Below are 8749 nucleotides of genomic sequence, written 5' to 3'. Positions count from 1 at the left end.
TTCTTGCCTGGAGAAATCCATGGACAGAGGAACCTGGTGGGCTACAGTCCATGGGGTCGCAAAGAATCACACAACTGAACACACACGTACAGGTTGCTTAACAGAAACTTATTTCTCACAGTTGGGAAGTCCAAGATCAGGTAGATTTGGTGTCTGGTGGGAACCTGTTTCCTGGTTCATGAACAGTCATCTTTTTGGTGTGTCCTCAGGTAAGGGAAGGAGTGAGGGTGTTTTCTGGGGTCTCTTACATAAGGGCACTGATCTCATTCATGAGGGCTCCACCTTCATGGCCTCCTAATCTCTCAAAGGCCTCACCTCCTAATACCACATTGGGGATTAGGTCAAAACATAAGTTTGGGGGTACACATTCAGTCTGTAGTAGTCACACAGCCTGAAATTCTTCAGAGCCAGAATTCCAAACTAGCTCTCCCCTTTCTAAGGAAAATGTTCTATTAGCCCAAGGGGATCTCTTTGCAACTTTTTCCTTGGTATTTGCTTAGTGGCTAAGTTATATCCAACTCTTGTGACCCCATGGACTGTAACTCACCAGGCTCCTCTGTCCATGGGATTTCCCAGGCAAGAATAGTGGGGTGGATTGCCATTTCAATTTTTTTAAAAATTAATTTTAACTTTTTATTTTTACAAAAACCCTGCATTTCATGTCTCAAAACTTCTGCTCCTAGCCCTTGTGGGCCATGATGGTGGGAAACAGAACTCAGCTCTGAGATCTGCATTAACAAAAGAAAACATCACTACTTCAGAATCTATCTTTTGTTCCCAAGTAGTGGGTAGGGAGAGGGATGGAAAGGTTTCTGCAACAGTTATTCCCTAAAGGGAACACTAAAAGGGATCACTAAAGTGAGAACACTGACCCATAAAGGATTGGTGGCGATCCCTTGATAAAACCTGTTAGAGATGGGAGGAGGAACGGGGAGTTGTTTAATGGGTACAATTTCAGTTTCGCAAGATAAAAAGTTCTGGAGATATGCAATACAACATTGTGACTATATTGAGCACTGCTGAACTGTACACTTAGAAACGGGATGATAAATTTCATATGATATGCTTTCTATAACATTTTAAAGTCTAAATAATCTTTTTCTTAGTCATGGGAACTTTTAAACAGTGTCCCAGAAAGAAGAAAGAGCTGATGCTCTAATGGCACACTTGTTGCTGCCTCCCCAACCCCATAGTCAATGCAGATCTGGAAACTTCAGATTGCAGATCCGAGTCTATAATTCTCCAGAAAAGGTGAAAACCAAGCCACAGAGCTCATAATATCAGAATGCAGGAGCTGACCATTTCCTTGCACCTAAAATATCTCTATGAAACAATCTACAATGACCTGTGCCCACAGAGATTTTCTTAAAGAATCATTCACTTAGAATATATTTATAGGGCATTCCCTGGTGGTCCAGTGGTTAGGACTCAGGCTTTCATTGCTGGGGCCCCGTGTTTGATCCCTGGTCAGGGAAGTAAGATCCTGCAAGATGGTACAAAAACCTAGTTTTCTGGTAATGATTTGGTCATGTTGAGAAGGCACCTGCAGAGGATTTCATTGGAAATGCTCTGAATATATTCTTTGCGAAGTTGAAAAGTGAAATACTTTGAAATAACATAGGCCAAAATAGCATGACATTCTCATTTTCTGTCAGTTTGCACTCAACTTACTAATGACAGAAAAGGGACTTTGAGGAAGATAATTGGGATATATTTTTCAGAATTTCCCAACCCTTTTGCTAAGACTTTGTATCCCCAAACCTAACTGCAATTGTAATCTGTCCACTCTAACTGGCTTAACGTCAGTAACTTCTAGAATTATTGAAATTGGAAGCATTTCCAACTCTAGTCAGAAGAGTTTGGTACCCTGAGAGTATATTGCCTTTTTTACTGAAAAGAGAAATACTTTGAAATTCCAAAAGAAGTAGCAAGATTCCATTTATATATGGTTAAAAAATTTGTATACTTAGGTAGAACAAACCTAGGCTGCAAAATGTCACAGTTCTAAATGGAATAAAACTAGAATTTAAAAATGGAAGCCAAAACCAAAAGACAAACCTCAGTGCTAACATGTCTGCTTAATATCACTGATGTTGAGTTTGATTTCATCCTCAAAAAGGCAAAGCTCAGTGTTCAAGACTCCATAAGTTAATATCACAACCTATAACCATGCAGGAAGTTCCAGAAATTCAGGTGCACTTTCCTGCTCACAAAAGAACACATTTTTGTGATGCAAAAAGAACAAATAATCAACAGATGTTTTAACCAGGCAGAAATCCAACCAATGAATTTTTCAGACTTATTGTTCCCTGTTTCCTGAAGGTGAGGGAGCTGATAATTCTGAATAAACTGAAAAGCACCATGCCTCCTACTTCCTAAAGGAAAACGCCAATTTTCAGAAGGGCAATACCCAGGGCTGAGTAATCGCTGTATCTTATCGTGCCTAGCACAGTGCCTGGCACAGGGACATCATTCAGTAAATGTTTGGTCCAAAAATGAATGCAAATAGCACTGTGTCACTGGCCAATTGATGTTACTCTTGGCCAACAAAAAGAACAGATCCTTCCTGGACCCACACCCTCACCTCCACCGATGTCTGAGCCATCACAGCACTGGCCACCCCATGTTTATCCCAGTTGACTATCCCCTTGTCTGTCTTCCCCACTAGACAGTGAACTGGGTCTGTCCTGATCATCACTGTATCCCCAGTGCCATATGTATGAATGACTGGATGCCTTGAATATTAATTATACTCTATGTTCCAGAACTACAGGGTCAAGGCTAAGGAACAATGGATTTCCTACTCTTTGCCCAGGTCTCCTTGCTCAGCCAATTGTCTGACTTTAGGCAAATAATTCGGCTTCCTGGGAGTCAGCCTCAATTACAGCCATGGTCTCTAGGATGGATGTCCATGGGGATGCAGGGCAGCCCCTTACAGCAGGGCTCTGAGACATCTCAGACTGGAGGGAAGAGTTGATTGCCCTTCCAGAAGAAAGTTGACATGAAAAACTTAGTTCTAGCCTCAGACAGACAGGACATAAGGTCCATCTCTAGCAGTTTCCAACCAACTTTGGGGCATTACCTCATCCCTCTGAACCTCATTACTTTATGAGGGTTTGATTTGAGCATTTTATCATGGTCACTGACTATCCTCAATGTGAGTTCATAATTGCACATGCATGTGTTTTAGCATTCTTACAATATTTGAGTAATATCAAGGGCTATGATTTACTGAGCACTCATCGGTCCGGCTCTGGGCTAAGTGCTTTAGATGCATCATCTCATTGAATCTTTACAATAACCCTTGGAGGCAGGAATTAGTATTGCCATTTTACAGATAAGGAAATTAAAGCTCAGAGCGGTCGCATAAGTGGCCCAGCCGAGGCAGTTGTTAGAGCCAGGATTCAAGCCCGGTTTTGTCTGACTCCAAAGCCCATTACTCTTAACCCCTTCACTCAACTACTATAGAGTAATTAAGGGGTATTAAAATGGGACCCAGAAAAAGCCAGAGAATAAGGTAAATAAATAGAAAGCTTTTGCCTTCTCTTGAAAGGCCATTAGTCCCAGCAGCCTTTTGGTGTCAAATGGAAAAAATAATAAGGCTGGCCCATGAATTAGTAGAAGCAGGCCACTTTACTAGTATGCTGGGCTCTTCTTTCCATTGCTAGCTAAAATAATTACCATCCATTCAACCACTTTAAATGACTCCCAATGCGGACTTATGAGCCTTTCTATTAACTATAGAACATCAAAATAATATGTAGATGGCAGCTCTCTCTAAGGGATTTTGAATACACTATTAAAAAATAAAGAAGTTTCCAGTTCTCAATCTTCTAAAGCCAGGAACTCTTTCCAAATTTGATAATACCTTTTGTCAAACGCATGGAGCCCTGTGGCAAGGAAGCGGGCAGCACCACTGTCCCTTCGCAGAGAGTTTCAGAGCTCATGGATGCGGTGGCTTAGCGAACGTTGGGGATGGCCTTGGTGACCAAAACGACTCCTGTTGCCCTAGTTTCAGGCCGAAATTCGCAAACTACTAAAGGGTCAGGAAACATTTTAGTCAAACAGAGCGCAATTTTCACCCCTTGGTTCAGTTCAGTTCAGTTCAGTCGTTCAGTCGCGTCCGACTCTTTGCGACCCCATAGACTGCAGCACACCAGGCCTCCCTAGAGAGAGGCTAAATCTCAAGCAAGGTCCGAGATGCACGGATTCCTTGGCGGGGTACCAGGGCTTGCGCTGAGACGATCTGGGCTTCGGAAGGGTCTCTGCTGCCCTCTGCTGGCCACAGGTTGGTGCTGTAGCCGCCCAGAAAGTGACTCCTTCAAAGTGCTGTTGTTAAGGCCTCTCCTCCTCTTGCTGCTGCCACTGTTACCCCCACAAACTAGTACCATGTCCTAGGCTTCTCTCAGGGCCAGGGACTGAGTCAGGTGCTGTGGAGACAGAATTGACAAGTCCCGAACAAGTCTCGGACAGATTTCCAAGCGGAGAGTAACAACAAAATGCAGATCGTGTCGCCAGAGCATGGACTGGGATCGCTGAGACCCCCTCATCAGCGGTGCTGGGCTCCTACTCTGCCGAGTGAGGTTCTGCGAAAATAATAGTGTCACCTACTCGCGTTTGCACAGAGCTTTGTCGTTTTAAGCCTTCGTTGAGAATACACCTCATTTGATCATCCCAACAAACGGGTGAGGTGCGCAGAGCGAGTAGTCATATCCTCCAGGTATAGATTAGAAAACCGAGGCTCAGAGAGGGTGCGTACATTGCCAAATGTAGCACAGCCAGCTGTTAGGATACAGAGCTTGGACTTGACTAGCTGACTTCGAACTCACCGCGCTGCTTCATGCTCCTGCTTCCTGAGAGGTGGGATGTGTGTGTGCCTGTGTGTGCCTGTGTGCGCGTGTGTGTTCGGGCATGCACACTCAGTTGTGTCACTCTTTGTGATCCTGTGGGCTGTAACCCGCCAGACTCCTCTGTCCATGGGATTTCCCAGGCAAGAGTACTGGAGTGGGTTGCTGTTTCCTACTCCAGAGGTCTTCCCAACCCAGGGATCAAACCTGCATCTCCTGCATTGACACAGATTCTTTACCACTGAGCCGCCAGGGAAGCCCCTCCTGAGAGGCGGTAGATCACAGTTCAGGCCAAGTGCTGCCAGTCTTACTAGGCTCTAGCTAGACAGCAGCAGTCAGGTCACTTTACTTCTCTGCCTTGTTTCCCCTTCTTTGAAATGGGAAGGATCACCGTATTTATAAGGTTATTTTTGAACACTAAATGGTTAAAGGCTTATGCCAGCCATAGTTAGCACTTAATAAATGTCAGCGTTCAATATCACTGTCAAAACGTGAGGCAGGCAACTTAGGGCATGTGTGCCGAGTCCACACTGACAGCTCACTTTTCAGTTTTCTGGGGACCACACCTCTTCTATTTCCAAGATGATCTACAAGAATAGCAGGGCTGCTGAGTGTGGAGGAACTAATTCTGCCCTAGAGAGTTGATCTCTGCCTTTCTAGGGGCAGGGGCAGCAGGGAAACTGGTCCAGGGACGAGGACTTGTAAAAGAGAAACTTACAATGTTCTTGTTAAAAACAAGCTCATCCGCAAGTGATGTGTTGATAAGCCTCTGGAGTCACGCCACTCATATCAGTGATCAGACATATGGCTTATACATTAGCAGTTTAATTAAATCATGTTTTGAGAGACTAAGATGCTTATTTGATGTGTATTTTTAAAAATTTTTTACTGAGGTTTAGTTAAGTTACAATATAATATTAGTTTCAGGTGTACAACATAGTGATTCAAAATTTTTATACATTTTACTCCACTTAAAGTTATTATATTCTAGACCACCAAAACTACCATTTAATAGAAAAATCTGTAATCACTTTTTCAAATCCAGATGTGTATCAGAATTATCTTGGAATAAAAGATAAAATATAAATGCCCAAGTATGGCTTTTTTTCTTCAAAGCTCCACATATGTTTCTAATCAGCAGCCATGTTTAAAAACAACTGGACTATATGAGAATCTTTTACTTTTATCTAGTTTATTTCACTGTTTCTATTTCATATTCGGTGCTCCCATTTCATTTACTTATGTTTTCCAGTTTCGCTTTTTTTGATGTTCTTTCTGAGCATAGTAGAAAAGCCTTTGTATACACATATATAAAAAGTTCGTATAATGTATATTTTAGAAAACTTACGAATTTTTACCTAGCTAAAACATTTATGATGTTTTGATTCCAGTTGTTTGACTTAGTATGAAAAGAATACTAGATTTCTAATTTAAAAAATAGATATGGAACAAGCAACAAAGTTTACTGTATAGCACAGGGAACTATAGTCAATATCCTGTTAATAACCTATACTGGAAAATAATCTGAAAAATAATGTATGTATATATGTATAACTGAATCACCTTGCTGTGCACCTGAAACATTGTAAGTAAACTATACTTCAATAAAATATGTATATTAAGAAAAATAAAGTTATTATAAATATTGGCTGTATTTCCTGTGCTGTACAATATATCTTTATGGCTTATTAATTGGTATACATTTTAATAATTAGAAATGTCTCTTATTAGCAGGACATTTATCCAAAAAGGACGTTATAATATGTACCATATATGCAATAGGAGAATACAGGCAGAACTCTATTCATTGGGCTTCACTTTATTTTTTTTTAAGTTAACAGAGCCAACAATGGTTTTTGTTTAATTCTCTTCCAACTCTACAGACATAATTCTGCCTTCACCTTCATCACACTTTCATATGGTTTTAACAGGGGACACACCTCCTCTTCTTTTTTTTTTTTCTTTCACACCTCCTCTTCTAAGAATCTCTGTACCTGCTGGGATGCGAGGCTGGTGAAAGAAGAAGGATCCAGCAAATGGTCCAACTGGGAGTGGATTGGACTGAAATAGGCATCAGCCTGGATGCGCTCGATGAGATCGTTGTCACCCCCTTCCTGCTTGACCACGGCAGCTACCTGCTGCGAGAGCACGCTGATTTTCTCATGGCAATCCTGGCGGTTACCCCCGGCTTTCACCAAGGCCATAATGATGTTCTCTGTGGCCATGAAAGGCAGCTCCTGCCGAATGCGCCGCTCAATTACTTTGGGGTATACCACCAATCCTTCAGAAATGCTCTGCAATGTATTCAGTACAGTATCTGCAGTGAGAAACGCCTCCGCCAAACAGATTCGCCGGTTGGCACTGTCATCGAGTGTGCGCTCAAACCACTGCACAGAGGCCGTCTGCAGGGGGTCCATGACAAGGGCCATCAGGTGCCGGGCCAGGCTGCAGCACTGCTCTGAGCGCATGGGGTTCCGCTTGTATGGCATTGCACTTGAGTCAATCTGCTGTTGTTCAAAGGGCTCCTCCATCTCCTTGTTTGCCAGGAGTCGTATGTCGGTACAAATCTTGTGCACCGATGCCCCCAAGCTAGCCAGCAGAGAGCACCTCAATATCTACTTTTCGTGTATGGGTCTGCCCTGTGATGATGAAAGCCCTCTTGAATCCTGCCTTTTCTGTCACCATCTTGTCAAGCTGTTCTACCTTTTGGTCATCTCCCTCGAAGAGCTGCAGGAAACTGGCCTGGGTGCCAGTGGTACCCTTCACGCCTCGGAAGCGCAGTTTATCCCGGACACGCTTCAGGTTTTGGAGATCCACGCACAGATCCTGAATCCAGAGACAGCAACGTTTCCCAACTGTGGTCAGCTGAGCAGGCTGGAAATGTATGAAACCTAAGGTGGGGAGATTGGCTCGTTCCTTGGCAAAGTCGGCAAGCCAAGAGATCACCCTGGCAAGCTTTGGCAAAAGCAGGTCAAATGCATTTCTGAGAATAATCAGGTCTGTATTGTCTCCCACATAGCAGGAGGTGGCGCCAAGATGGATAATGCCAGCAGCTTTGGGGCAGCAGTGGGCAAACATGTGCACGTGGGCCATCACATCATGTCGTAACTGCTTCTCCTCCTCAGTTGCCATCTTGAAGTCGATGTTGTCCAGGTTTCATTTCATCTCCTGGATTTGTTCATCTGTGATAGGCAAAGCCAGTGCCTGCTCGGCCTCCACCAGCCACAGCCAGAGCTGCCGCCAGGTCCGGAATTTGTACTTGTCGCTAAACAGGAAGCACATCTCCGGGCTGGCATAACGGGAGGAAAGCGGCGAGCAGTAGCTGTCGGCCGCCTCCCGCCCGCCACGGGCGCCCCCCGCGGCCATGCCGGACTCTGGACCCCGCCGGAGCCCTGGGCTTCACTCTATTGTGCTTTGCAGATACTGGGTTTTTTACAAATTGAAAGTTTGTGACCAGCCTGCATCGAACAAGTCTATCGGCACCATTTTCCCAACAGCATTTGCTCACATTGTGTCTCAGTGTCACATTTTGTTAATTCTTGAAATAGTCCAAACTTTTTAATTGTTATTCTATTTGTTATGGTGAACTGTGATCAGTGGTCTCTGATGTTAACACTCTGACTTGCTGAAGGCTCAGATGATGGTTAGCAATTTTTAGCAATAAGGTACTTTAAAATTAAGGCATGTATAATTTTTTCAGACATACAGTTATTGAACACTTAATAGACTATGGTAGAGTATAAATATAAATTTTATATCTGCCAGGAAACCAAAAAATTCACATGACCCATTTTATTTTGAGATTTGATTTATTATCATGGTCTGCAGTCAAACCCACAATATATCCGAGGTCTGCCTGTAAATGCATTTTGTAGCAAAGGGTTGGGGGGGGGGACAATTAA

At 43.4% G+C, this 8749-nt stretch overlaps 1 pseudogene; it reads right to left on the bottom strand.

The window, feature by feature from the left end:
- Positions 1 to 6678: 6678 nt before the first annotated feature.
- On the bottom strand, positions 6679 to 8219 carry LOC136153524 (adenylosuccinate lyase-like; annotated as a pseudogene).
- Between the last annotated feature and the right edge of the window lie 530 nt (positions 8220 to 8749).

The sequence above is a fragment of the Muntiacus reevesi genome, chromosome X (genome assembly GCF_963930625.1).
Source record: "Muntiacus reevesi chromosome X, mMunRee1.1, whole genome shotgun sequence".
Classification (NCBI taxonomy): domain Eukaryota; kingdom Metazoa; phylum Chordata; class Mammalia; order Artiodactyla; family Cervidae; genus Muntiacus; species Muntiacus reevesi.
This window is presented reverse-complemented; position numbering and strand designations above follow the sequence as displayed.